The sequence below is a fragment of the Bos taurus genome, unplaced genomic scaffold (genome assembly GCF_002263795.3).
Source record: "Bos taurus isolate L1 Dominette 01449 registration number 42190680 breed Hereford unplaced genomic scaffold, ARS-UCD2.0 Leftover_ScbfJmS_792, whole genome shotgun sequence".
Lineage (NCBI taxonomy): Eukaryota > Metazoa > Chordata > Mammalia > Artiodactyla > Bovidae > Bos > Bos taurus.
Genome location: NW_020192089.1, coordinates 89,456 through 115,732, shown reverse-complemented (window position 1 = coordinate 115,732; position 26,277 = coordinate 89,456). Strand labels below are relative to the sequence as shown.

At 46.1% G+C, this 26,277-nt stretch overlaps 2 long non-coding RNA genes across 2 annotated transcripts; one reads left to right on the top strand and one right to left on the bottom strand.

Annotated features, from left to right (window-relative positions):
• Positions 1–9,382: 9,382 nt before the first annotated feature.
• Positions 9,383–12,094, bottom strand: LOC112445760 (uncharacterized). The gene is made up of 2 exons (XR_003033775.2): positions 11,362–12,094; positions 9,383–9,780 (listed from the first exon to the last, which is right to left on the bottom strand). It is a non-coding gene; the product is annotated as an uncharacterized lncRNA (long non-coding RNA).
• On the top strand, positions 11,606–14,447 carry LOC112445761 (uncharacterized). Its single transcript, XR_009493760.1, has 2 exons — positions 11,606–12,064; positions 13,787–14,447. It is a non-coding gene; the product is annotated as an uncharacterized lncRNA (long non-coding RNA).
• Positions 14,448–26,277: the final 11,830 nt, after the last annotated feature.

Genomic DNA, 26,277 nt, shown 5'->3' with positions numbered 1-26,277 from the left:
TGCTGCCTTTCAGCACCCTAGAGGAGCTCAGGGTGGAGAGCGTAAAGGAGTCACATGTGCTGTGGGAAAAACTGGCACGACAAGGCTTCAGATAGACAATTTCAGAAAGATGATTTTATGAGCCCAGCCTTGTATCTCCTCATATTTAGAAAAGCACTAAAATCCTTCATGGTAACTTCTGCTCTTTGACGAAACAGTCATCTGCATGAGACAAAACTTTCTGGGAAAATCTACGGGCTTGATTACATCTCCACCAAAGTCACATTTACAGAACTTCCCCTACCTCTGCAGCAGTTTCTCAATGCGATCTGAGACTCTGTCCCCCAGGCCATCATTCTGCCCCAATAAGACAACTCACCACTCTCAACATTATGAATTTTAAGTCAGCAACACAAGCTGCCATGTGCTAAAGTCCCAGCTTGAGGGGCATGGCCCGAAGAGGGCTGAAGGGCATGTCAGGAGCAGCCCACACACAGGAACCTGTGAAGCCCAGGGCTCAGAGCACACTGGGGACTGGAAGCCTGGCTGGCGGGGTGCCCAGCCTGGGGCATCAGTGGCCACACCTCCCTGAGGAGCCTGGTCAGTACTTGGTTGGGGAGACTTCAAATTCTGGAGGGTCAGGATTTTGCCACCTTTCTCTTCTGCCCTCTCGTTTGTCACACTAACCTCACTCCTCCTGCACAGGACCCCTTTTCTTTAGCCGCCATCAGGAGACATCCATCGGTGGAGTCCTGCTCAGGGTGGCAGGCATGTGGGGTTTTGAGAGGCAGCAGGGCTGAGCTTCTGTCCCATTGAGCTTGATGGTAGCTCCGGGGTGGTGGGGCGAGTTGAGGATCTGCAGGATAGCAAGATGCAATGCCCTGGACTGGAATGTATAAAATGATGGCAATTGTTATAATCTGTGTATTGTTCACAGTAAAAAAGATTGTGTCTCTAAGCTTCTTAATGCACTTAGAATGGGCAATTCTTAAGCAAAAGAGAGGAACCAACCCTTGGCTAAAAACATGGGTGAGCCTCAAAAGCCTGACACTAAGTGTGAGAAGCCAGCCAGAAATGTCCACTTGTGCAACTCCAATTATCTGAAATACACAGAACAGGCAAGCCCACCGGTAAACAGCACCCAGGTGATTGTTGAGGGCTAGGGAAAGGGGAAGTGACTGTTTAGTGAGTTTTTTATTTCTTTCTGAGGTAATGAAATGTTCTGAATTTATTGTGATGACAGTTGAGTAAATTTCTGTGTAAACTGAATCATTCCATTGTAAGCTTCTGAAAGGGTGAATTTTATGATGTACATTTTCTCTTTAAAACATTAGCATGCAATTTTTTAGAAAGAACATGAAAAGCATGACATCCTAAATTTGGTTCTCACGCTAATAATTTCTGCAGACACGAGCAAAGACCTCCTCCTCAAAGGAGAATGTGCGTGCATGTTCAGTCATGTTAGACTCTGCAATCTATGAACTGTAAACCTCCAGGCTCCTCTGTCCACAGAATTCTCCAGGCAAGCATACTGGATTCCGTTGCCGTTTTCTTCCCCCGGCACTCTTCCCAACCCAGGGATTGACCTCACATCCACATTGACAGGTGAATTCTTTGCCACTGAGGCACCCACAAAGCTTCCGAATAGGAACAAGCAAGTTTATCCAGAACTTGTCCGTATAGCAGAGGAGTCAGCCACCACTACTCACCTGAGGCTGAAACACTGGGCACGCGTGGGAGTGGGGACGATTTCTGGTGAAACAACAGGCAGGCTTTCCAGGCTTGAAATTGTGATGAGCTGGAGGCAGGTTGACAGAGACGTGTTCCCACGTGATTTCTTGGGGGAACAGATTTGGCATTACATTTCCACTGTAAAGGGAAAGGCTGGAAAGGAGGAAGGTGTGAGGCACTGATCTTGGGGCGTATTGCTGTAGAGGGTGGGATTTGGCTTCCTGGGTTGGTTGCTACAAGGCGTGGGGCCTGTTTGGAGGGAGAGGATCAGCGGCTCCCAGGAAGGATTTAGAAAATTCTGAATCATGGAACACGTCTTTCATGATCTTCAAATAGTGTGGACAAAGAAACTGTATTCAACGTTTTAAAAATTGACTGCAAAGTGATCACAGTGGGAACAAAGGCGATTTTCACTATTGTGAATTTTAGAATTTGGTTATATTGTTCTAGTGACTTAATGAAAACTACTCACTCATTTTTATTATGCGAAACACCACCGTGCGGCCTTCTGATCGACCTCGCGCCACAGACACCACACAACGCACCACTGTTTGCGCACCTCACCTGGGGGACCTGGGTCGCACACGGGCAAAGGTCCGCGGGAGCACCCAGCTTCAAGCACGGCCATTAGGCATCGCGTTGCCCGTCCCAGAACACTCAGTGTCCCCGCGCACGGAGGCCAGATTCTGGAGAAGCCTCTGACGATCGGCCCCACCAGGAGTTCAGTTGGGGTTCTCTTGACCGTCACTGTGTGGCGGAGGCAGGTCCCTGTCTCCCAACATCCGTTAGGCGCTTCCGACCCCCAGCGGGATTGGCGGACGGGACGTGCGTGGCCCCCGCCAACCTGCGGGGTCCCCGTGGCCGCCGCAGGGAGGAGACCTGCGGTGTTTCCCAAGTCAGGGTCAACACGACCTGCGGAGGGGTCCGCGGCGGCACCGTCCGGAGCCCTGTTCCCGCCGGACCTGAGAAGCGAACGTGGCCGCCTTTGAACAGCCGCGCCGGGGCGGCCCTAGGCCCCAAGGACGAAGAACACACCCTGAGTCGCCCGTGGGCAGGGTCATCGCGGTCCCACAGGATGGAGAAAGCGGAGGTTCGGGCTCGATTTCCGAGTCCTAGTTGCGCATTCGGGCCCGTCCCTCCCCCGGGAAAGATGTCAGAGATTGGGGATTAGGATTAACTGGATCCACGGGTCAGAGACGCGGACACCCGGCGCGGTTGTTCCATCTCCAGGCCACTTGTAAACGGAACACACTGGACAGTCTCAGGCGCCAACATCACATCGTACAACCACAGGCGGGTCTGTGAGCAGAAGAGCACCCAGGAGTGCTTATCGACCCAGTCAAGCAACCAGGAACTTCAGGGCGCCTCAACGGTCACCATCCTAAAGAGCCCTGCAAGCACAATCTTCAGCGATAGCAGGAAACACCTAGGCCTCAGCAATGCCGGGACTTTCGCCGCCAGTGTTGCCGGCTCCTGGAACGCTTCCTCGCGCCTGGCTGCCAAGTCACAGCCCTTACAGAGGTCGCAGACGCTCCAAAGGGAAGTGTGATGCTTGAGTGCTCAGACGTGTCAGACTCTGCGACCACACGGACTATGTAGCCCACCAGGCTCCTCTGTCCGTGGGATTTCCCAGTCAAGAATCCTGGAGCGGGTTGCTATGCCTCTTCCCGGGGATCTGCCCAACTCAGGGATCGAACTCACGTCTCTTCCATCTCCTGCACTGGCAGGCAGGGTCTTTACCACGAGCGCCACCAGAGGGAACGAACAATCTCAAAGCGGTAGTCTGGCGGCTCCGGACAGCCGGCTGGAACAGCCCCAGGACGGACCCCTGTCACCGGCCTGCCGCGGAGGACACAGCCGCGCCGGCAAACGCCCTAGCTCTTCCTGGGCCGTCTGCCCTGGAGCGGCTCCCGGTTCCGCACAGCTCGCCGCGGGGACGCGCGGGACCCTGGAGCGGGAGGGGAGGACGAAGAGTGGAAAAGAGCTCCCTGGGGCGCTTCCGCGGAGACGGGCTCCCTCGCGCGACTCCCGCGGAGGGGGCAACAAGGCGGACTTGAACTGCATGGACTGTAAAACTGCAACCATGAAAGTAATCGGAGAAATCTTTATGTATCATTCATACTGTGATTTCAGAATGGAGGCCTTGTAAAGTACTTTTTAAGTCTAGAACTCATCAAAGAAATGAACCATAAAATTGACTACAAACTGATCTTTACATATTTCGCAAAGACCCATGATAACAAACGGGTATCTGGGGAACACGTGTGCAAATTCATGTATAGTAAAAAAAATTGAGATCAGCGTTACTTAATATAGAAGGAGAGCATTTGAAATTATAGCCATTAAGAGGAAGTAGGTAGTAAATTCTAGTACAACCACGCAAGGCAATCGGCAATTTGCGTTTTGGTTATTAATGTTTTTTAAATGAGATAAATCTGCAGGTACTTGGAAGGGAGTTGGGAATGAACTATTCAGCGAAAATAACAAGTTGTAGAACTCCCAATGGTGTTATTTTTCAAAAAATAGAACATTTATCATTTAAATAAATTTGGATGGAAAGACAAAGGAATCAAAATTGCTTAACCAATTTAAAAAAAAACACACACAAAAATCAAGTCTTCCTTGTAACCTAGTCTCTGGAGTCAGAAAAGTGAACGTCTCTAGAAATAAAGATGGGCCACACCTCCTACTTTTCTGCCCTCTCCAACTACAGCCTCCAGATTGGCAACTGGCATCCCAGCCCCTCAATGTCTGTGCTCCTCCTGGACCCAGAGCCAAGTGGGGTGGGAGGCAACCTGGACCCTACAGACCTGGGCTCAGGCCTCCTTTCTCGTCCTGGGTTCCGGCCCCCACCCCACCCCCCAACCCCCAGCCATTCACTCAGTCCCCCTGATCATTCCCCGCAGGGCCTCCTTCCTCGTCCTGGGTGCCCGCCACAACCCCCCCAACCCACCCCCAGCCATTCACTCAGTCCCCCTGATCATTCCCCGCAGGGCCTCCTTCCTCGTCCTGGGTGCCTGCCACAACCCCCCCCAACCCACCCCCAGCCATTCACTCAGTCCCCCTGATCATTCCCCGCAGGGCCTCCTTCCTCGTCCTGGGTGTCCCCACCCCAGCCATTCACTCAGTACCCTCCCCCCACTCCCCGCCACAGATCGTTCCCCACAGGGGCTGCCGGCCCCACCCCAATGGGTGCAGCCTTCTCTCCATGAGCCTTGAGCAGTTTTCCCAATGGAAGGACATTCTCTCCCACAGCAGGTGCCAACTAAGGGGACAACAGAACTCTGGCTCCTGGACACATGGTACGCACTTTCTCCTCACATCTGATGAGGATGCCTGGTCACAGTGGAGATGATACAGGCACCACCTCCTGACCCCAAGTTTAGTACAAACCTTCAGTAGTGCAGAGTTGTGGATATTGCATCAAGACCTCACTTTTTAATGACAACATTCCTGGATAACTAGTAAGTAACATATAATATGTAGCTTTTATTTGAGTTTTTTTTCTGTTCTAAGCACTTACCTATTAGATCTTTCAATCACTCTTCTCTCTCAGGAAGTAATGAACCTTACTCACACATGAAAATTGTGAGGTTCAAAAGGGGACATAATTTGTCCATCATCAAAGCTGGTAAAGGGCAGAACGTGGCTCTTGCTTACCTTGTATTTAGTCTGTAGATTTAACTAATGTTGATGTGGAGCAGAATATATTTATAAACTCACAAGTAAAAAATTTTATAATCATCAGTCAGTAAGTGGGAATTTATGATCTGTTGTTGGAGAATGTCCATGTTATTTCACCCCACCCCTCATGTGATGTTCCTTCATTCATGAAAGTCATTGTGTATTCAGAGTGTGCACATCTCTGATAAATCTGAAAGGCAAATGCCAAGTCAGCCCAAAGGAATATCAGACTTCAATTCAGCAGGCTTGCGATTTTGACACACACGGCTGCCCTTTCCTAGCACTGTCATCCTCAACCATCAGCTCTGGACATTTGGGCCATGGAGTGACCTGGACCAGAATGCCCAGCATGCTTTTAGGAATCAGTGACCTTTAAAGTGTGACTGTGAACTTTGTCCGACAAGGATGGCCCTGCCAGGCCCCTCCCAGAGGAAGCTGCCTAAGGATGCGATGCTAGAGAACAGCGGTCATCTGCTCACCTGTTCGCTGAGGGTGAGACTGTCAGCATTTATTTACTTACTAGGGAATCACCTAGAAGAGCTTCCCCAGAGCTCACTCCCCTCTACCCAGACACACACACTCTCCTACAGCACTTAGGACATGGAGGAAGAGATTCTGTTCATTTGGTTATTTCATCTTGAGCATGTCAAGAGATTGTAGGCTTTCTGAAAACAATCATATGTCTTTCTTATTGCTCCATATAGAACACTCAGAGCAGTGCTGGGCACTCATTTCATGGGGGCATTAAATGGATAGAAACTTTCTGCTGTGCAAACCATGGTGGAATTCAACCTTACAAAGTTAAATAGAGCAGACATTATCCCTTTAAAATACAATTCTTGGAGTTGGGACTGAGTTATGTTACTGGATATTTTTTTAAAATAAAGTTCAGTCCACTATAGAACAGGTGATTCACAGTGGTCACAGGAAAGGGGAAAAGGAGATTCTGTCAGCCACCTTGGGCCTGGGTTTGAGCATGAGTAGACAGTTCCTGGACTTCTGAGCCCAGCGTCAGTGTCCTCCCTGCTCTGGGAAAGGGCTGGCAATGTGTCCAGGGCTCAAGACGTCTTTTCCTGAGCTGCTCTTTACTGTTCACCTTGCCTCTCCTCCTGATGGGAACTTGAAGACCACACACAGATAACACAGAACTGCACATCCATGTACATTTTTCCACAGAGGGTTTTTGACTCTACATAGATGTGATTTCCTGGCTGGACCAGGAGAAGAGAGGTGGAGGGCAGAAAGGACTCTCAGAGTCCCAGGTCCAGGTGGATCCAGGCTCCTGGGTTCTGTGTGGAGAGGAGACTGCTCAGGGAGCAAACAGGACCAGTCACATCAGCTACAGAGTCTCTTCAGGAAAAGGTCTGAAAGCTCTGACATCTTGGCAGGCCAGTGCAGAAATAGCCCTTGGATAGTGTCCTAATTCTCTGAACACACTGATTTTGATTCTTCTTAGTGTATATTCTTTGGCTTCAGAGAGAGTTGTTTCTATTATTATTGGGGCTAAACATTCAAGTAGCCATGTTTATTTCAGGCTCTCACCTTTAATGACTTTCCTTGACATTAAACCCTCATTTTATTTTTTGTTCATTTTACCCTTAAAAATATTCTACATCAATATTTCCATATTGTATGTTCCATCAATGTTCCATATTGTATATCTAATAACTATTACATTCTCCCATTTCTGTGTTAAAAGCCAATGCTTGACACATATGTACCTTAGCTTTGCAAACATTTCCAAAATTTTCCTTCCCCTAAGTCACTCTACTTATTTCTTTTCCCTCTTTTTTCAGGCATGGAAGGTAGACCTAGAAAGCATGGAAGGATACCCACACAGGATACCTTCAGGAAGGGCCCATTCATCTACAGGTCAATGGTAAGTTTCTTGAGGATGAAATCTGCTCATCACATTAGTGACCTGGTAATGGGATGAGTTAGGAATTCAGCACAATCTTCAGAAGAAAAAATAGGCCTGAGCATAAATGCCATCCAGTAGAAAGTTTTGAACAGTGTAAGGTTGGGGATAATATTGTCCTGAAGTCAAACTGTAACTTCAGCTTTAAGAGAAGGGTAATTGCCTCAGCATAGCTTGTATACATAATGCTTGAAAACTAAAGAAGACTTAAAACTCATTTAGAACATTAAGCATGTGAGAGACCACAAAAGAGAAAATGCTTATGCATTCAGCAAAGTAACACCGCATGAAAACAAAACAAACGTGGAGAGTTTCCAAAGGAGACCATCACAGACAGAGCGGACCGCTGTCAGTGCGCAGAGAAACAGTACCTGGATGTGCGCGGGCAGTCTCTCACGGCCTCTCCTCTCCGTGCAGGTTAGCAGAAGCTTCATATTGGAAAAGAGGCATGAATGGAACGCATATGAGGACGCTTTCACATATAACAACGTCGACTCCACATGTATTAACTCATGCAGAAGAGAACCCCAATAAATGTTATGAATGTGGGAAAGAATTCAAGGAGAGCACTTGCTTTTATGTGCACCAAAAATTCAGATAAGAGAAAAACCCTATACTTGTTGCCAAGTTGGAAGAGCCTTTGGCCATTCTTTATTCATATTTTAACTAACAGAAGGTGAATTCTACTACAGAGAGTTCAACTGTTAACATGGGAAAGCTTCAGTCGATGCTCTAAACTTAGACAATATGAGAGAACTTGCCCTAGAGAGACCCCTACAAATGTTGTGAAGGAGGGAAATAACTCAGCTGGAGACTTGGCTGTGTATACACCAAAAATCACACTGTAGAGAAATCCTGAAAATGTAATGAATGTGTGAGATCCTTCATCAGAGGCCAACTTTTATTCCCACCTATAAGCCCCCACACAGGAGAGAAGACCTTTATCTGGAATGACCATGGAAGAGCTTTCAGTGAATCTTCATTCCTTCAAAGTCATGGACTCATTCACACTGGAGAGAAACCACATGAGTGTCATCTATGTGCAAAAGCATTAGATGAAGACATGACCTTAGTCATCATGTGAAAAGTCATGAATGGAGAAGAGCCTTTAGATGCCCCTCTCACATTTATATGCACAGAGAATGCAGGAAGAGACACCCTATGTCTGCAATCAATGAGGTAGATCCTCCAGCCAGAAGTTTTTTTTCTTAAACCACCAGGAAAGTAATGTGAAAATACACCCTGGCCCTGTTATCATGGTGGGATAACCTTCAGTGGGAGCTTCAACCTTAGCACACACAGAGAACTCAGAGTGGACATTAATTCAGTTACTTTTGTTAGTTTAAAATTTTCATTTATTATCTCCTTCATAAATTTTAAAAAGTATAAATTAATTTCATCTTTAAACAAGGAGAATTGTGTGTACCTGGACAGGAAAATTCCAAGACCTGAGTCAGGCAGTACTTCATCTCCTATGTTAGAATTTTGTAGCCAAAGGATTTTCCCCAGAAGAACAGATAGATATCTTGGAACCAAAAAGTTAGAAGATCATTGCAGACTTGGAAAATCCCATTTCTAGGTTCTGTTAGAACAGCAGGGGTAAATGTATTGATTCATGGAAAAGCACTGCCCTTAGAGATCCATTTGTAAGTCTACCCTCCAAAGATCCACTCTTTACCCAGATACTTTTCTTAGATGCCGAGAGAAAGATGAGCAGAGAGAGCGCATCCGTTTTATAAGTTAAACCTGCAAAACACTTACTTAGGGAAAGAGTTGGGCTCCCTGTTTAGATCAATTGCATGTTCTTTGTTGAGCAAAACATCCATTTTAGCACTGAGGTAAAATTAAGACTGCTGGGTGAAAGCATGGTTTGCTCATAGGCCTATAAGGCACACATAGTAGTTGCATTAAAGTCAAGTTCACTCCATGTATAAGTCAAAATGACTTTTCCATATCTTAACATGTCAACATTCCCTTTATCATTATCTTTCAGAAAAAAATGAAGAGGGTGTCTTAACAACTAAATATGAGAGAAGGCCTTTGGACAAGCACAGAAGTTTACTGAGGAGATGATGTCATGGGAACAATTTTTATTTTTAGAATTTATTCTAGATGGAAGAGTCTGAGTTGATGGGCCTGAGATGGAGATCCAGATATGAGTCATGCAGGGTCCATATTTCTGCTAGAGATGCTGCTGAGCCATAGGTAGACAGCCCTCTGTGAACAATTCCTTATTAACCTGGCAGAGCACTTGTAACGTTCGTGCAAACAGGTGAGGGGACCTTTGATACTCAGGAGGAATTGGGTTATTGAAAGAAGAGCCCCCAGTGCCTGTCTGACTGAGAGAGGACAGTGGTGACGGTCATCCGAGGGGAGATGCCAAAATCCTGCGACACTGGGGGGTTACACTGTCCTTTGGTGTTGCTTCACTGTTCTGCACTGTAGCTGCTCCTTCTTAGATTTATTTTCTGTTAAAAAAAATATGAAGAATCAAGGAAAGTCAGCCGGAAACTGGAGTAGGTACTCTTGGCCCCAGAGCCACTTTCTGAAGAAAAAAAAAAAATCAATTATTTCAGTGCCCGAGTGACATTGGAACCTCTGGTATAATTACCATTAAATATCTAGTTTCCATGAATGAGAGTGACCTCTTCCATGTGTGCATCATTAAAGCAGGTGAACTGGCTCATTGGCGGCCACGTCACAGCAAGCAGGAAGTAATGCATAGAGTGATATGTCGGCCAATACAGGGTAATGGGAAGGAATCAAGGGTGATCAGTTCGGCCATCCCATAACAGCGCAGAGTGCAGGAGAGGATCAGTATGAGAATTCATGTGCCCACTACCAGCAGAATGGGGATCATGTGAATGACCTACGGGCTATGTGGGCACATACAGCAGCAGGAAGTGCAGGAGGAATACAGGTTGAATGACAGGAGAATGACATATGGGCTATATTGTGCCCATGTAACCACAGAGTGCACACTAGACCGAACGTGCATGCGAGAGGAATTTCAGGGTGAATGACCAGATAACGAGGCTCATGTGCGGCCCACATCACAGCAGCAGGAAGTGCAGGAGTGGAATCACAGGGTGAATGACAGGGTGAATGACCAGATACGGGGCTCATGTGTGGCCCATGTAACAGCAGCAGGAAGTGCAGGAGTGGAATCACAGGGTGAATGACCAGATACGGGGCTCATGTGTGGCCCATGTAACAGCAGCAGGAAGTGCAGGAGAGGAATCATAGGGTGAATGACCAGATACGGGGCTCATGTGTGGCCCATGTAACAGCAGCAGGAAGCGCAGGAGTGGAATCACAGGGTGAATGACTAGATACGGGGCTCATGTGTGGCCCATGTAACAGCAGCAGGAAGTGCAGGAGTGGAATCACAGGGTGAATGACCAGATACGGGGCTCATGTGCGGCCCACATCACAGCAGCAGGAAGTGCAGGAGTGGAATCACAGGGTGAATGACAGGGTGAATGACCAGATATGGGGCTCATGTGTGGCCCATGTAACAGCAGCAGGAAGTGCAGGAGCGGAATCACCTGGCCTGTTTATTGGCTTTTGACGGGCGAGCAACCAGACCCCACACTCAGTCTTTTGTAACAGATTTTGGCCGCCAGGACGGGGCTGCCTGCTGCTGGCTCCTGTGCTTTCACGGCACCTGGCTTACCTGGGTTTTCTAGGGGAGATCTATGGCCATGACAGTGTATGAGCCTGCTTGTGGTTAGCTAGCCCCTAGTAGGGGATATGGGACGTGTTCCTAGCAGCTATCAAAACCATTTTTTTTTGAGAATCCTCTCTGTTTCTCCCCTTCTTGGCACTGGCTGCCAACTTGTGCTTTTCATTGGCGGAATGGAAACTTGCATCTAGGAGGAGCTGACAAGCTCCATGAGTGGGTAAGTCTACTGCACACTGGTGTGCACACAGCGACCTTCCCATATGTGAGTGTTAGTGCTATGTGGGCATTCTTGCCAGTTGGTTCTGATGTGTGTCTGATGTTGAGGATCATTTGTGAGCACGGACTGCTATTTAGGCATTTTTACCAGTTGGTTCTGACTCCTGGCTAACAGAGCAGGATGGCTGCAGCCCTCAGCAGGTGGCCATTGCTCTGTCTCATTACGCTGCTCCCTGTTACTAGGCAACAGGTCTTGCGCAGCCATTGGTCGGCGCCTCAGTCGGCCCCACCCAGAAGCAACCAACTGTTGACGAGTGTTAGTTGTCCTGCTCAACTGTTGGTCAGCACCACAGCGGGCCCTGCCCACTGGTAACTGCCAGTGAGGGACCACTGGGGAAGCGATTCAGCCAGGGGTCAGTGGGGTCCTGGTCACCCAGTGGAGAGTGAGGTAAGAGGCAGACTCAGGCCTTCTCCGGGAGGCCCTCCAGATTCCCCAGCCTTCGGGCCGTGGGTGAGTGGAGGGCCCAGGGAACAGACTGGGGCTCCATCCCGCAGGGCTCCAGAGGCCTCACAAGGCCTCCACTGGCCTTGGTCCAGCCCTTGAGGCAGCGGTGAACCTCTCCCTCACCCCTGTCTCTGTGACCTAATAGCAGTGGCCGTCCGTATGAGTCACAGTTTGTGGGACCGGGTCTCCCCATTTGGGCAGCTGAGGAGACTGAGGGTCAGTTGAGTTGGGTGCCTGGCTCCCTCAGGGATGATAGCAGAGCAGGCCTTGGAAACCTGGACCTGAAGGAGCTGCCAACTGAGATCTGCTTCCTCTCAACCAGGACTGGGACCTTGGACGGTGAAAGGTGTGCCTTGGGACCTTGCCCTTTCTTGTCAGGACAGAGAGTAACATTCATCTGTAGAGACTTACAGGAACATCATTACCAGACCTCAGAAACAAACGTTCTGACCCCGAGAAGTCTGCAACAACTAACCACACCCATCCCTCAATTTTTGCTTTTAAGGGGGCTTGCTGAAAGGTTTCATTAATGTTGGAGTTCTTAGGGCATGAGCGACCCATCTCCTTGTATGGATGTGTAGTAAGCCTTTCTCTGTTCCAAGCTCATTATAATGTTTAGAATTGATAGGCCTCACTGTGTGCCTGGCACATGGGCTTGTGAATTCAGTAACATAACTACCCGTGAGGACTGTTTGTGTCAGGGAAATGTTCCTTTGGGACTCTGTACTGGTCACCCTCGGAGAGGGTTTGTGACTCATCTGTCACTCAGTGTGTGAGACTGTATTCCATTTGCGTGATTGGTATTCTTGCTGCCTTATGCAAAATGACAACTCATTAGGGCGCAATTAAGCAAAATTTTAGCTACAAAATTATAACTAAGACAAAGAAAGATGGCTATTATTATTATTTTGAATAACGTATGGCAGCAGCAGATAGTGAAGGACAGGGAATCCGGGCGTGCTGCAGTCTGTGGGGTCACAAAGAGTCGGACACAACTGAGTGACTGAGCAACAAAAAAATGGCAACATTATTTTTTAAGCTTCAGGGAAAATTGGTTAAGATGAAACTCTTGAAAGTCACAAAAACTGGTTCTTTTTGTATATGCAGTTAGGGAAAGCTAGCTTGATAAAACAGTTTTCCTGGCTCCTGAGAAAACAAAAATATGCCTAGGAGAAAGCTTGAAGTTAACTCTTATCAAGTCCTTGAAATACAAACACAGTCCACTTTGCCTGTGACTTTGGTCTTTGGTTAATTGGGTAAAACTTCAAGCTAAAAAAAAAAAAAAAAAAGAAAAAGGAAAGAAGCCTTTCAAGAATAAGTATGTAAATTCGGCTATTCTATTATCCATAAACTGATTAGTTTAATTGCAATGGCTGATTCATAAAATGTAAAAAGATGAAAGAATGAGATCTCTGTCTGAATGTTTGTGTGTCTCAGCACGTGTGTTTGTCTTTGTATTATATTGCTGAGGTTAATTTGTAAAGAAGCTCTATTTAATTGTCCTTAAAAATATGGTCACTTACAAGTCAAAAAAATCTAAATTTACTTCCTTTTGTCTTGTAAGACTAGAGGGAAATTAAAGATGTTTTGGTTTATTAAACCTGTATGTTGTACTACTGAAGAAAAATTATGCTATGAAAAGCATGTATGTTTTTAGGGGTTATAGAGTATGTTCTTGAGTTTGCCAATCAAAAAATGCTGGTATAATATTTGACTCACTTAGTTTCATTAAGGCTTCAAGGAGTAAAAATTGTGATATGTAAAAATAATAAGGGAAAGATTTCTGTGTGTAAAACAAGTAGGATATGTGTTGTTGTGGAAGAGAAGATATTTTTGTTGAAGAAAAATGATAGTTTTTTCCTACAGTTTTTTTGTTTTTTGATGAAGAAATACAGGACAAATTTGTTTGGATCTAAAAAATAATAAAAGGTTTGTGAAAAAGAAACTTAGAGAAAAGATTTTTGTATGTTGTCAGGATTAATGTCAGACTGAATTTAATTAGATATATAAATTTTGTTATTAACAGTAAACTGATGCAAGACTGAATTTGTTCTTTTTCTCTGTTAAGAAAACAAAGTTCTCCTGGAATATTGACCTGACTTTGGTAACAGAGGCTTCTAATGGAAAGTACTTGTTTGGTTTCTAGTTTTGACCCTAATGTACAGGATGGAAAAGTTGTCCAGTGAAGTTGTCGCAAAGTATAGCTACTCATGGTGTGCAGCACTGCTGGCTCTAAGTTTGCTGCTTAAAGCACATGTGTGTTGTTTGTGTGATGACTGGGGATAGACGATAAAACATATGGCCTATAAAACATTCCCCCATTAACATAACTCTGAGCCTGTTCGTGATGTCTGATTAGTTTCTTCCCACTGGACAACTGGGCAAATATATAAACAAAAAAGAGGCCTAGCGCCGAGGGACATGGATCGACTCAGAGCAGGCCAGAGAGCCGCTCTGGCAACGTTGGAAAATATATTGATTATCAATGCTCCCTATGGAAGGAATTACAACTAAAAGGGGAAAACGATGGAAGAGATTTTCATATATTGAGGCATGGGGAAGTCATTTTGGCCTATACATCATTTAATACAAACTTCAGGTTAACCAAAACAGCCTGTTTGTGGCCTATTTAACATTCACTGGACATCTGCTTTAATCACTAAGACAATAATACAAAGAGGCATTTTGATTATTATCCTCATTGTAATAAATCTAGTAATTTTTAAATATTTGGGTACTATGAAAGTGTATTATCTTTCTTGCTCTGTACTGGTCCCTCCTCAAGATTGAGGAGTATCAAAGCAAAGTGAAAGCGAAGTCGCTCAGTCGTGTCCGACTCTTTTCGACCCCATGGACGGTAGCCTACCAGGCTCCGCGGTCCATGGGATTTTCCAGGCAAGAATACTGGAGTGGGCTGCCATTTCCTTCTCCAGGGGATCTTCCCAACCCAGGTATCGAACCCGGGTCTCCTGCATTGCAAACAGACGCTTTACCGTCTGAGCCATCAAAGCAAAGGGAAGATTCAAACGGAGCAGGCCCTATGGTCCTTGCCTCTCAGCTCGCCTCTCCCCCCACCCCCGCCCCACCCTGCTGCCACCCACCATGCCCTTTGCCTGCCTTTTGTCTATGGAAAAAGTTTAATCAAAAAATAAGTTTAACCAGAGAAGTGAGAAACGCCGAAGCCAAGGAAAACAGCCAAAGGAGACTAAATAGTAATAATGTAGTCATTAAGCACAGTCAAGGATCTTTAATTCTTTCTTTCTCAAGGGCTATAGATAATATTCTGAGCCACGTCCTGTGAGCTGTCTTACAGACACTAGACCATCAGGTGGAGAAATTAACTGCATGATGACCAGACTATATCCAAGATATGAGCTTCCACAATTCCGAGAATCAGCTGCAAAGAAATGGGAACAGATGGACCCTGGAACTGAAGGTTCAGTTCAGTCGCTCTGTCGTGTCCAACTCTTTGTGACCCCTTGCACCACATCACGCCAGGCCTCACTATCCATCACCAACTGCCAGAGTCTACCCAAACCCATGTCCATTGACTCAGTGATGCCAGCCAACCATCTCATCCTCTGTTGTCCCCTTCTCCTCCTGCCCTCAATCTTTCCTAGCACCAGGGTCTTTTCAAATGAGTCAGCTCTTCACATCAGGTGGCCAAAGTATCGGGGTTTCAGCTTCAACATCAGTCCTTCCAATGAAAACCCAGGACTGATCTCCTTTAGGATGGACTGGTTGGATCTCCTTGCAGTCCAAGGGACTCTCAAGAGTCTTCTCCAACACCACACTTCAAAAGCACCAATTCTTCAGCGCTCAGCTTTCTTTATGTTCTAACTCTCACATCCATACATGACTACTGGAAAAATCATAGCCTTGACTAGATGGATCTTTGTTGACAGAGTACTGTCTCTGCTTTTTAATATGCTGTCTACGTTGGTAATAATTTTCCTTCCAAGGTGTGTCTTTTAATTTCATGGCTGCAATCATCATCTGCAATGATTTTGGAGCCCCCCAAAAATAAAGTCAGCCACTGTTTCCACTGTGTTTCCCCATCTATTTGCCATGAAGTGATTGGAAAAGATGTCATGATTTCAGATTTGTGAATGTTGAGCTTTAAGCCAGCTTTTCCACTCTCCTCCTTTACTGTCATCTGCTGCTGCTACTGCTAAGTCGCTTCAGTCGTGTCTGACTCTGCGCGACCCCATAGACGGCAGCCCACCAGGCTCCCCCATCCCTGGGATTCTCCAGGCAAGAACACTGGAGTGGGTTGCCATTTCCTTCTCCAATGCATGAAAGTGAAAAGTGAAAGGGAAGTCGCTCAGTCGTGTCTGGCTCTTAGCGACCCCATGGACTGCAGCCCACCAGGCTCCTCCGTCCATGGGATTTTCTAGGCAACAGTACTGGAGTGGGGTGCCATTGCCTTCTCCATTCACTGTCATCAAGAGGCTCTTTAGTTCCTCTTCACTTTTTGCCATAAGGGTGGTGTCATCTGCATATCTGAGGTTATTGATGTTTCCCCCCGGCAATCTTGGTTCCAGCTTGTGCTTCCTCGAGCCCAGCATTTCTCATGATGTCCTCTGCATATAAGTTAAATAAGCAGAGTGACAGTATACAGCCTTGACATACTCCTTTTCCTATTTGGAACCAGTCTGTTGTTCCATGTCCAGTTCTAACTGTTGCTTCCTGACCTGCATACTGGTTTCTCAAGAGGCAGGTCAGGTGGTCTGGTATTCCCATCTCCTTCAGAATTTTCCACGGTGTATTGTGATCCACAAAGTCAAAGGCTTTTGCATAGTCAATAAAGCAGAAATAGATGTTTTCCTGAAACTCTCTTGCTTTTTCAATGATCCAGCAGGTCTTGGCAATTTGATCTCTGGTTCCTCTGCCTTTTCTAAAACCAGCTTGAACATCTGGAAGTTCATGGTTCATGTATTGCTGAAGCCTAACTTGGAGAATGTTGAGCATTACTTTACCTAGCGTGTGAGATGAGTGCAATTGTTCAGTAGTTTGAGGATTCTTTGGCATTGCCTTTCTTTGGGATGGGAATGAAAACAGACCTTTTCCAGTCCTGTGGCCACTGCTGAATTTTTCAAATTTGCTGGCATATTGAGTGCAGCACTTTCACAGCATCATCTTTCAGGATTTGAAATAGCTTAACTGGAATTCCATCACCTCCACTAGCTTTGTTCATAGTGATGCTTTCTAAGGCCCACTTGACTTCACATTTCAGGATGTCTGGCTCTAGATGAGTGTGAGTGATCACACCATTGTGATTATCTGGGTCATGAAGACCTTTTTTTGGTACAGTTCTCCTGTGTATTCTTGCCACCTCTTAATATCTTCTGCTTCTGTGAGGTCCATACCATTTCTGTCATTTATTGAGCCCATCACTGCGTGAATGTTCCCTTGGTATCTTTAATTTTCTTGTGATCTCTAGTCTTTCCCATTCTATTGTTTTCCTCTATTTCTTTGCATTAATCACTTCAGTATTCTTGCCTTGAGAACCCCATGAACCATATGAAAAGACAAAAAGATAGGACACTGAAAGATGAACTCCCCAGGTCGGTAGGTGCCCAATATGCTACTGGAGATCAGTGGGGAAATAACTCCAGAAAGAATGAAGGGATGGAGCCAAAGCAAAAACAACACTCAGTTGTGGATGGGACTAGTGATAGAAGCAAGGTCCGATGCTGTAAAGAGCAGTGTCGCATAGGAACCTGGAATGGTAGGTCCATGAGTCAAGGAAATTGGAAGTGGTCAAACAGGAGATGGCAAGAGTGAACGTCGACATTCTAGGAATCAGCGAACTAAGATGGACTGGAATGGGTGAATTTAACTCAGATGACCACTATATCTACTCCTGTGGGCAGGAATCCCTTAGAAGAAATGGAGTAGCCATCATGGTCAACAAAAAAGTCTGAAATGCAGTACTTGGATGCAATCTCAAAAATGACAGAATGATCTCTGTTCGTTTCCAAGGCAAACCATTAAATATCACAGTAATCCAAGTCTACGCCCTGACCAGTAATGCTGAAGAAGCTGAAGTTGAACAGTACTATGAAGACCTACAAGACCTTTTAGAACTAACACCCCCAAAAGATGTCCTTTTCATTTTAGGGGACTGGAATGCAAAAGTAGGAATTCAAGAAACACTTGGAGTGACAGGCAAATTTGGCCTTGGAGTACAGACTGAAGCAGGGCAAAGACTCATAGAGTTCTGCCAAGAGAATGCACTGGTCATAGCAAACACCCTCTTCCAACAACACAAGAGAAGACTCTACACATGGACATCACCAGATGGTCAACACCGAAATCAGATTGATTATATTCTTTGCAGCCAAAGATGGAAAAGCTCCGTCAGCAAAAACAAGACTGGGAGTGGACCGTGGCTCAGAATATGAACTCCTTATTGCCAAATTCAGACTTAAATTGAAGGAAGTGGGGAAAACCACTAGACCATTCAGGTATGACCTAAATCAAATCCCTTATTACTATATAGTGGAAATGAGAAATAGATTTAAGGGACGAGATCTGATAGACAAAGTGCCTGATGAACTATGGATGAAGGTTAATGACATTGTACAGGAGACAGGAATCAAGACCGTCTCCAAGAAAAAGAAATGCAGAAAAGCAAAATGGCTGTCTGAGGAGGCCTTACAAATAGCTGCGAAAAGAAGAGAAATGAAAAGCAAAGGAGAAAAGGAAAGATATACCCATTTGAATGCAGAGTTCCAAAGAATAGCAAGGAGACATAAGAAAGCCTTCCTCAGCGATCAATGCAAAGAAATAGAGGGACTGAAGGTCAACCCTAAAACAACTAAGATGTTCCTGCTCAGACCACTGTTGGCCAATTTGAAGATGACTGTCAGAGATGACTGTGCTCTGTCTATAAAAGCTGTTGTCCCCTGCCTGCTGGGGTGTGTGTGTGTTGGGGGTGGGGGACTTGTGTGTCAGTCTTTAGACAAATGTCTGCCCTCCGCCCCCAATTGCCAGATCTTGAAATAGAGCAAACTTTCCTTTTCACCAAACTGGCCTGTTTGTTGGCTTTTGAGTGGTGAGCAGCCGGACCCCACATACTCTTTTGGTAACAATTTTTTCTTAGATGAAAGAAGGCAACAGGTAGATTCCATCCCCAGCACAAGAATAATTGTAATTCTGGTGTCTTAGCTTTGATTTTAACGAAGATTACTGAGAGTAATGTAACCAGCTTTATATTTACCCAAAAAGGTTTATTTCAAATAAATTTAGTGGTAAAATTCACTAAAAAATTAGCTGCTTATTTAATAAATCTCTAATCATATAGTGTTAAGAAAATACTACTAGTTCTTTAGTCAGGGCTGACAACATTTTCTAAAAGGCAAATAGTAAATATTTAAGATTTTACCACACGACCTGTGTTGCATATACTTATTTTTGTTATTGTAGGAGAAAAACAGCCACAGATAAAAGATAAATCAAGGAGCATGGCTGTGAGCCAAAGATATTTTATTTATAGACACTGAGATCTGACTGTCATATAATTCTTATGCCTCATGAAATAATTTTTTTTTAATTTAAAATTATGAAAACGCTTACTAGCTTGCAGGCCCTTAACACAGGCTGTGGTCAGAATTTGACCCTTGGGATGCAGGAAACCATGACATGTTCTAGAGAGCAATAATGGAACTGACCCTTCTTAGAAACCAACATTAAAAAACCAACTGTACTAGACACATGACAGATATTGGAAAACTCAAAACAAAAGCAAAACAGAACACAAACTATGAAGAGCTGCCCAAGGTGTGAAGGAATCAGGTCCCGCCCAGGACGCCCAGCCTCCATGCATGCAGAGTGCCTTCATGTTGGTGTCCCGAGCAGCCAGCAGTGCATGAGGCTGCTCTGTCCACATGCCCCCTGTCCTGCCACATGCAGGGCACCCATTAGTTGTGAGCAGCATTACTAGTTGAGCACAGTTCATCACCAAGTCACCACTACCTACCGTGTCTCCTGGAGGGAGAGAAGTCACCTTTGCATCCTCAGCCCTGTGCAGAGCTGTTATTCCAGCTCCTGTCCACCATGTGGTAGCTTGTTCAGGGTGTCGAGATCCATCCCAGAGCTAATCAGGGCTCGAGTCCTCAGAGGAATCCACACCATCCTTGCAACCCTCCAGGGAAGTGACCCTGCACCCACAGGAAGTGCAACTTCAGATCTCGGGGTGTCAGCTGGGTAAGGGGGGGCAAGCATTGAAAAGGCATAGTGCATAGCTCTGCATGGATGAAACCCGCAGTCTTTGCTAATTGGTGTGATATTATATTAAAATTTTTTGTGTCTAAATATGAATAGGAAATTATGTCCCAGTCTTAATTTGTATAGATAGTTTTCTCTTTTTAACTTTTTACTTACTGTATTTTTTATTTCAACTTTCCAGTTTATCTTGCCAATTTTTCTGCAAGGATGTTCACTCTATTACAGATTTTTAGATGCTATTTATTAGGAATATCAGATTTCTTCCACATATATTATAAATAGCATTCTGAGTTGACAGTTATCTTTAAAGAAAGGTAATACCCAAGAATGTTCAAACTACCGCACAGTTGCACTCATCTCACACCATAGCAAAGTAATGCTCAAAATTCTCCAAGCCAGGCTTCAGCAGTACATGAACCTAGAACTACCAGATGTTCAAGCTGGATTTAGAAAAGGCAGAGGAACCAGAGATCCAATTGCCAGCATCTCTCTCAAAAAGCAAGAGTTCCAGTAAAACATCCACTTCTGCTTTATAGACTACACCAGAGCCTTTGACTGTGTGGATCACAGCAAACTGTGCAACGTTCCTCAAGAGATGGGAAAACCAGACCCCCTGACATGCCCGCTGAGAAACTGTTGCGGCCTGGAGGAGCAGAGGCCAGAACCTGCCCCAGGGCCGTCCTAGCAGGCATGCAGATGGACATCCCTAGGGCGGGGTGTGCTCCCTGCTCCGCTTCACTGCCTGCCCTGCGTCCATCTCCAGGGAGACAAAGCAAGATATTCCTGGTTAACAGCAAAGCCTGCGCTAATCAAACCCACCAGTGTAGCTATTCCCTAATTGTCTCATGTGACTTCTACCAATAAAAGTGCGGCTAAAAGGAGCCATTTTGTCTTCCTGCCATGGAGAGCAGGAGGGCCCCCTGACTCCCCGCTTGCCAAATTATATGTGTTTATCTTTTCATTACCCACCCCCCCGCCCCCATTTCAGGTCTTTCTCATCTGCTGTGCTGGACATGGCCAGAAATCTGTATGCAGCTCAAGAAGCAACAGTTACAACCAGACATGGAACAATGGACTGCTTCCAAATAGGAAAAGGAGTACGTCAAGGCTGTATATTGTCACTCTGCTTATTTAACTTATATGCAGAGTACATCATGAGAAAGGCAGAGCTGAGGAAGCACAAGCTGGAACCAAGATTGCTGGGAGAAATATCAATCACCTCAGATACGCAGATGACACCACCCTTTTGGCAGAAAGTGAAGAGGAACTAAAAAGCCTCTTGATGAAGGTGAAGGTGGAGAGTGAAAAAGTTGGCTTAAAGCTCAACATTCAGAAAAGGAAGATCATGGCATCCGGTCCCATCACTTCATGGGAAGTAGATGGGGAAACAGTGGAAACAGTGTCAGACTTTATTTTTCTGGGCTCCAAAATCACTGCAGATGGTGGCTGCAGCCATGAAATTAAAAGACGCTTACTCCTTGGAAGGAAAGTGATGACCAACCTAGATAGCATATTCCAAAGCAGAGACGTTACTTTGCCAACAAAGGTCCGGCTAGTCAAGGCTATGGTTTTTCCTGTGGTCAGGTATGGATGTGAGAGTTGGACTGTGAAGAAGGCTGAGCACCGAAGAATTGATGCTTTTGAACTGTGGTGTTGGAGAAGACTCTTGAGAGTCCCTTGGACTGCAAGGAGATCCAACCAGTCCATTCTGAAGGAGATCAGCCCTGGGATTTCTTCGGAAGGAATGATGCTGAAGCTGAAACTCCAGTCCTTTGGCCACCTCATGCGAAGAGTTGACTCACTGGAAAAGACTCTGATGCTGGGAGGGATTGGGGGCAGGAGGAGAAGGGGACGACAGAGGAGGAGATGGCTGGATGGCATCACTGACTCGATGGACGTGAGTCTGAGTGAACTCCGGGAGTTGGTGATGGACAGGGAGGCCTGGCGAGCTGCGATTCATGGGGTCGCAAAGAGTCAGACATGACTGAGCGAGTGATCTGATCTGAAAGTTTTGTGAAGAAAGAAATGGAGCCTAGCTTCAGAAGGGAAGGGAAGTCCAGCAATGTCGAATGAGGTCCAGTGGTGGCTGGGGATTCATCTGGAGGAACTTCTCTGAAGAAGGGCCTGGGGTCCACCCGAAAGCTGAAGTGAGAGCCCGTGCCCGGGAGCGAGTGTCCAGAGCAGGATGAGGGCTCCCGGGAGACTGACTGTAGCAGGGCTGGTCTCCGGGCGCCCCGGGATCGAGTGTCCAGAGCAGGATGAGGGCTCCCGGGAGACTGCCTGTAGCAGGGCTGGTCTCCGGGCGCCCCGGGATCGAGTGTCCAGAGCAGGATGAGGGCTCCCGGGAGACTGCCTGTAGCAGGGCTGGTCTCCGGGCGCCCCCTCCCCTCCCCTCGGCTGGTGCCCACAGGCCGGGTAACCACCCTGAGGAGGGCTCGGCAGGAAGCCTCCCCGCGGAGGGAGCCCACAGCTGTCTCGCTGCTCGTGGCTGTCGCTCAGTTTCTTGGGCTGCCAGGTCGTCTGAGCTATTGCTGTGAGAGGGAAATTCTGCCTGAAGTTATGCTTGAGGCCTGAGCTCTCTTATTATCAAATTAGGCCAATATCTGATATATAATGTGAATACCTGGCATACTACCATGAAATATCTAAGTATCCATGTGCTGAAAGCTAACTCCATCCCCACAGGTGCAAGTGAACGCAGGTGAACTGGCGCATGTGTGACCGGTATAATGGTAGTGGTAAGAGCGGGAATGAATCGTGAGGGTAGATGACCAGGTGGAATTTCTCGATTCAAATCCATGAATCTCTGAGCACTTTGTGAGCAGGTTACAGTTCAAGTGTCATTGCTGGCCTGAGAGGTAGCATGAACAGTACTTTTTTGATGGGTTAATGCATACGCGATGCAGGAGTCCAGATCCACAGTACCCAGCAGTATCTTTGGTTATAGACAGGTCCAGAAAAAGCTATCAGCTCATTGTTGGCTCTTTCAAAGCATGTATCAGCTGTGTGGTGGCTGGAAATGTTAGTGCTGTAAATGCACCTCACCCACCATGTACCTGTTGGCCTTGTAGATGAGCAGGTGGCTGAGTGCACAAGTGACTTGGTTTTAATCTCTAGAGCACCCTTTGCTGTGGGCTTGGTGAAGTGCAGGTCCTCAGCACACAGCATTCTCATCCCTCCTGGACTGTTTCTGGCTCCTCTTTACTATTTGGGTTCCACAAGCCTCATCTTTAGCAGCACACTGTGCTTTTACCACAAACAGCACTTTCTTTCAAGGTGCGTCTTGTCCTTCACCGCTGGTGCTGGGGTCAGACTGTCCCCTGCCCCACGGCTCTTTCCCAGGCCTTTCCTTTTCACTCTCCTGTGGCTAAAGCTCTGACCCACCCACCAAGTGTGAGACCTCTTCTCACTATTTTGCACTCAGGGCAAGCCTACTTATTCTGGGAGTTATTCCTCCTTGATACTTTCTGTCTATAACCATGACCGAGACCAAGCGCACAAATATGTTTCCATGCAAGCCCCTCCTGACTCTCAGCTCTGCTGGGCATGTTGGTGCTGACTCTCATATGGATGGTGAGTTGACACTTGACAGGTGAGCTTTCCATGAACCACGTAGAAAGTATGGTTGGTAAGCCTCTGACACAGATTCCCCCATGGGAAATCATTGTCACCTCCTGAGACAGTCCTGGGAACAAAGTCAATGACCAGAGGATTCAGTGTTTCCAGACAAATCTAGTGGTTGTTGCAGACACAACCTACCCCTACATCCAAGATCAAGTGTGACGAAAGGCATAGGAGCAGCCTGAACCAGTCAGCTCTGCTCCTCTCCTGGCTGCAGTCCAATAAACTCCAAATAGAATGCCTCTCTGTTGCAATCAAGTGTCCAGTTCTAAAATTTTGTTAACAGTGCATATAATAAAGGAGAGGGAAAGCCAGCTTTACTTAAACTTGTGGATAATGCAATTCTTATCCATGCTACTGTTTGACACAATTCGGGTTTAAGAGCATCTTATTTTCCAGGAAAGATACTATATAACTAAAGGTATAATTTCTAGTGCCTCCTTAATTTTCCAGTCTCTGGCTATGAGAACTGCACTGAATGTTCTCTAGTATATTTTCAGGGACATGACAAAAACACTATTAAGATCCTTCCTGATAGATGTTCTGAAATAGAACTAAGTAGCTGCAAGAACTAAATCTCAGTTCCAACTCCAGTAGAGGAGAAGCTGCATTGCTGGACACAGTTCAAATAAACACTGAATCTTCCCAAGAATGGACTGGGCACCCCCAGCATTTACCTTGAGGCTGCAGCAAGGAATAATAAATCTGACCCCGCATTAGGTCTGTTTCTTTAACTTTAACCTTTACACTTTATCCCTGATTGCTTCAATTTATGTATATTGCCTATAGCCTGAGATATACAGGATACGCCCGTTGTCCAGGCTCAGACTTTTGAGTCTAATATATTTCCATTCATATGCTGATAGAAATTTGCAGAATAGAGAACAATATTTATCTTGTTGGAGGTTTACAGGAATACCATGACCTGACATATGTGGAAACTTCAAGAATAAATTATTCCCAAACCAAGAGGTTTGCAACAGCTAACCAGGCCACTCTCGCACATTGCCTAGAAAAATGCTTGGATGAAATGCTGCAAGAAGTTCCATGTATTTTGGGCATGTGCCACCCATCATCTCTGTCTAGCCCTGCAATAAATTTTTATTTAAACTGACATTTTGGTATGTTCACCATGCTTCAGGCACATGACTTTGCATTTTTAATCAAGGTAATCTGCAACATCTGGAAGAGACCATAATGGAAAAGCATGAAAGTGCTATTCTTAAAGACATGTGAATCATTTTCATATGTAGTATTATCTAAATAAAATACTATCCATTATTTTTGGAAAGTTCTGTATTTTCATCATTTCATGGATGTAAATCTGAGGTTATTAGAGAACACGAAATATACCATCTGCATTTCAGACTTCCCAAGTAGACTGAACTTGTGAAATCGCTCTAGGCCGAGATGCCAGATGGCCGCCCTGCCGCTTGGTATCTGTCTCCATCAGCCATGCCCGAAAAGGCACGTGAGATCACAGACAGCACGTAGCGCGCCCAGAACACACAACAGGATCCTCCTGAACCCAGAACGGCGATTGTTATGGATCCACGTGGAGGGCGTCGATATCCCCACCTGATGCGTGAATAGGAGTCACACAGACTCGATGGGTTTGAGCTTGGATGGGGTGCCCTATCCGGAGAGATCACGTGGGTCAGAAAGCACACACGGAACAGAGCAAAACCAAAGACCACAGCCAAGTCGAGGGAGGGCTGAACCCGAGGACCTCACCGGTCCCGTGGCATCACGTGCCGTACACGGCCTCTCTCGATGGCCGAGAGGGACGTGGAATGTATGTGTCCCCGTATTGGTGTGTCGTGCCCGAAACCACGCCACGGAGAGGGATCGTGTCTGATGCTCATCATCGCTCAAAAGATACATACACCGGGTCTCTTTAGAAAACGATGGAAGGATATCTTTGCATGCCAAAGGGTGTGACGTGGGAAAGACACATCCAAGTGGAATCAGCGTGGCCGAGAGAGCTCCCCCAAATAGAGAGGGGAGGCCATCGAGGAAGAGGTCCGTGTGTCTCAGTCTGGATGGAATGTCCACTTGGAGCACTGACTGGGTCCCAGAGGCCTCCAGATCATCTAAGGAAACAGTGTTCCCGAAATTCAAGATACCTCTCACACCCTCCCCTTTCCCTAAATACCTTGTGACCGTCTACCCTGGAAGAAGAAACATGTCCCTTGTTGCATGACAGCAAATCCTAATTGCCCTCAGCTGGCTTGACAACCTCACGAGGTTCAGCTTTCTAGGCCCCTGACTCTTTCCTGTGGAACATTCCCTGGGTTTTATTGAAATCTGTGTCCCTGCATGGCAATATCTAAGACCCTCCCCCCCCCCCCCCCACACACACACACACAATAAAGCTTTCTTTTCTTTTTTCTTTCTTTCCTTTTTTTTTTTTTTTTGGCGTGCAGCCAATACTGACCATTCATTGAAAGATAATAAAACTAGGTGATGTTATGTGTTTCATGTCCCGGTGTATTGAAATAGAATGTTCTTCGTTAAGGACATACAACATCCTCTGTTCTAACGTGTACAGAATGGTGACTTGATGCACCTGTCTGTTGCAAAAGAATCATTCATGACCACCCAAGCGGTAGCTCATAGCTTGATCACAACCCATACATGTCATGACTGTATGCGAAAGAAAGTGAAGTCACTCAGTCGTGTTGGACTCTTTGCGACCCCACGGAC